Here is a 4,015-nt window from a genome sequence, read left to right as displayed (position 1 = left end):
GCCCTCCTCAGAGAAGTGTCTTCTTGCAGCAGATGATAATTAACACATAGACCCACAGCTGGACGATGTGCAGAAAGTAAGAGTCTTTGTAGCACTCAGTGCTAACTGAGCTCTCTTCCTCCCCCCTCCCACCAACCCGTTCAAAACTCAGAGATGTGCTCGGAAGAGGAGGCAGAGAGTTTGTAAGTGTCAGAGGGCACAGATGACTTCCAGGAAACAGTGTCCTGCAGGCCCAACATGACTGATACACATATGAACCTAGAGAGGCTATTGCAACACACACAAGACCTGCACAGGGTCAAGCAAGATGGGGTCGCAGCACTGAGATGGAGAAGTGGACATGGAGTGCCACCCCTAACTAAGAAAGTATTTGCAAATGATACCTGCTCAAAGGGAACGTCATTGCGTATATCAACCACACTCCGGGATTAGTTGGCCAATACACAATGAGTTCAATGGTATTTCTGAAGAATTTTCAAGACTTTTTGTGTTGCTTTATTTAGGCTTTTTCTTCCCTGCAGTAACATTTTCCCTTTTATTTTCAGTCATTGTGTGCCTTTGTCAGTGATGATTTTCCTTGCAGATGTGAACTGTTGGATTGTGTTTTTAATTTGATGAGCCATTCTGAATCTTTTCATAGGAGAGGTAAGACCATTTACATTTAGATATTTTTAAAAGATATGAGCTAATTCTTCTTTTTTTTCTTCTGACTATTTCAAATACTCTGTGTTCTTTTCCCTTTCTTTTACTTATTGTAGAAGTTTGCTGGTATTTTGAATTAATAATGCTTGATTAATTCCTATTCTTAATTATTTTTCCAGTAAGATTTGCTCCTGAGATTTTGTTGTATGTTTTTTCTTTCCTTTTCTTTGTGCGGTATTCAAGTATCATTGCAGGGTTGGCTGGTAGTTACAAATGACTTTATTTTGTACTTATCTTGGAAGGTCTTTATTTTTTTAATTTCAAAAGATAACTTTGCTTGATATAAAGATATTGCTATTTTGCTTCAGGACTTGCATCATTCTGTGATCTCATTTTTTTTTTTCTGGGCATGTCACTTTGGAATTCCATAAGTCTCCTAACTTTGCATATACATAATGTCTTCCTAGATTTGGAGATTTGTGGCATTATTTCATTGAATAGGTTTTCTATGCCTTCAAACCTTCTTCTACATAAACAACTTCTCAGTTTGGTGTCTTAGTCATGCCCAGGTTGTCTTTATTAATATTTCAATGCCATAATTCTCTGTGCTGATATTTTATCTGCTTGCGCTATTCTATTCATGAAGTTTTCCACTGAATTTTTAGTTGATTCATTGAACTTTAAATGTCAAGGAACTGAAATTTCCAAGAGTTTTTCAGAACCCCTTAGTGGTCAATGTTTCTTTCATGTCTTATATTATCTTTTTTTGCTTTACTCATGTATTTATTTTTTTAATATTTATTTATTTATTATATATACAATGTTCTGTCTACATGTGTGCTTGCATGCCAGAAGAAGGCACCAGATATCATTACAGATGGTTGTGAGCCACCATGTGGTTGCTGGGAATTGAACTCAGGACCTCTGGAAGAGGAGTCAGTGCTCTTAACCTCTGAGCCATCTCTCCAGCCCTACTCATGTATTTATTTGATCCTATTTGACGTTATTGATCATTCTTCAATTAATCCTAAATTATGTCATGTTTCTGGCATTTCATCTACTTTGATATTTTGGATTTTTATTAAAGAGTTATAACATTTTGTAGGGCTCATGTAGCCTCCTACTTCCTTATGTTATGCATCCTTTTGTTGTGGTGTAGGTACTTGGGATGGATATCTTTTTCACATTTATATGAACATCTCTGAACAAGGAGCCTTCTTTTCAGGGCTCGATCCTCAGCACCATTCAGTAGAGTATATCAGCAATCATGTTAGAACAAATCAGCCGCAGAGACACAGTGAAGGCTAAGGAGAGGAGCCACCTGCAGCCCTGTAATTTTAGCATGAGGCAGGTGGAGGCAGGAGGGTCAGCGGTTCAAGCCAGTCTCGGCTACGGAAGGCAACTATCACATCACCAATAGTCAAAAGAGGGACAAAGGCGATGTAGCTTAAACTCTGAAGGAAATAATAATGATAAAATAATGAAGCCTTTAAAAATGGGAATGGGAAAGTGCAAGCAGCAAGGTTGGGGAAAACGGAAAAAGAGGAAAATGGTGTGAGGGAGTGGATGAGAAAGAGATAAAAAAAAAAATCCAGATTAAATTAGCAGCGAAACAACAGAACAATGAGAGTCTAGGAGTAATAAAAGCTAATAGCAGTAAAATTTAAAAGTCCCCCAAATCTAAAATCAAAGAACTTCAATTACAAAAGTAAAAAGAGAAGGCAAAAGAACTAAAGATTATCAGTGTTCTTGTCTTCGGTCTCCCCTCCGCCCCCCGCCCCTCCCTCCCGTCCCCTTCCAGATTGGTTTCCACTGTGGGCTGAATTTGCTCTAGATTACCCTTGCATGCCACAGCCAATGCTGGCTCTAAGAAGCTTTGCTTCCCAAGGACTGGTGAGTTCCCACTTGCTCCAGAAGCACCCTGTCTGTGTATCTAGGCACTTGGACAAGTCCAAACATTGGGTATCCTGAAGAGCATGGGAGAAGGGAATACCCAAGAAAAGCAGTGAGTTCTGCACCGGAGGACGGAATCCAAGGCCGTGCAGCAATTTGCTTGCCTTGGGTTTCAGTGCTTTAAGACTTCGCTTGCTATATAGGAAGAAAGCTGTGAAAACTGAGTGAGCCACTGAACCCAGACTCAAAACTCTCAGCCCCTGACTTGCAGCCACATATATCTATCTGCTGCGATGGGTGAGGGTGATTGGCTGAGCTCCGAGGGCGTGGAGTCCTTAATTCCTGACTTAATTTGCAAGTGCTATGGCTCACCTTGGGTGCAAGGGCTCCCAGTTACCATTTCCTCTATAGCTCCAACGATTTGCTTCCTAGTGGGCCCAGGTACGATCCTTCCTTCCTCCATGTGGGCCTCATCTCTTCACCTCAGAGGCGAAGAAGAGGCTGTTTATAGGCTCTCTGACTTATTATTCTTAGCTTCCAATTCTTACAATAAGTTTGTGTGTGTGTGTGTGTGTGTGTGTGTGTGACTACGCCTCTATCTATATATGTTTGTGTGTGTGAATATACCTCGTTCTCTCTCTCCCCCTCCCTTCCTGTGTAAATGTACCTGTATATGTGTACACATGGATGGCAGAGGGAAAATTCAGGTGTTACTAGGTGTTATGCACCTTATTTTTTGAGACTGAGACAGGCTATCTCATTGGCTTGGGGCTCGGTGACTAGGCTAGCGAGTCCCAGGGAGCCACCTGTTTCTGCTTCCCCAGGCGCTGTTATTCCAAATGCACGCCCCACACACCTGGGATTTTCACATATCTCCACTTGCTCTGAATGTCTGTTATCTTTGTCTTCTTTCTGAAGTCTGGTTCTCTGTTCTTTCTCATCAGCTCAGGTACATCCAGCTGTTGCCAGACACAGCTGTATCTTTGAAACTCTGCCTGACTATTGGTGCTGTGGCTGGTGAAGCTCTCCAGGGAGAAGATGTGACCCGACTAGCATGACAGTCTGGTGGCCGACTCTGAGCCAATTAGCTTTCTGCCAAGGAGGAATTGTCATTCCTCATAAATGTGCCATTCCTCGTCTCATAAAAAGCAGAGGCTTCCAAGAAGCAGCTCTCAGAGAGGAGGGAATGGGCTGAGCACCCCAAAATGAACCGATGACAAGCAATGTGACAAATGTCCAAGAGAGTTCTAATTCAGAATGTGGTTGCTGAGGCAAGGTTTAGAAAATGCTTTAAAGCACTCTGCTTTCTCTCTCTCTCTCTCTCTCTCTCTCTTTCTGTCATTCTTTAATTTACTAATGTTCTCTTGTTTGCACTCTTTCTTCTCATTTGTTCTGACATAAAAGGCTGAAGGGCTGCAAGAAGCCCACTCACATGCAGTTAAAGGTCAACCAAGAAAAATTTAAGAGCCCCTGCCACACC

Source organism: Acomys minous, assembly GCF_964271855.1.
Source record: "Acomys minous genome assembly, chromosome: 9".
NCBI classification, from domain to species: domain Eukaryota; kingdom Metazoa; phylum Chordata; class Mammalia; order Rodentia; family Muridae; genus Acomys; species Acomys minous.
The sequence above is the reverse complement of the archived record's forward strand: the minus strand, read 5'-3'. Positions refer to the sequence as shown.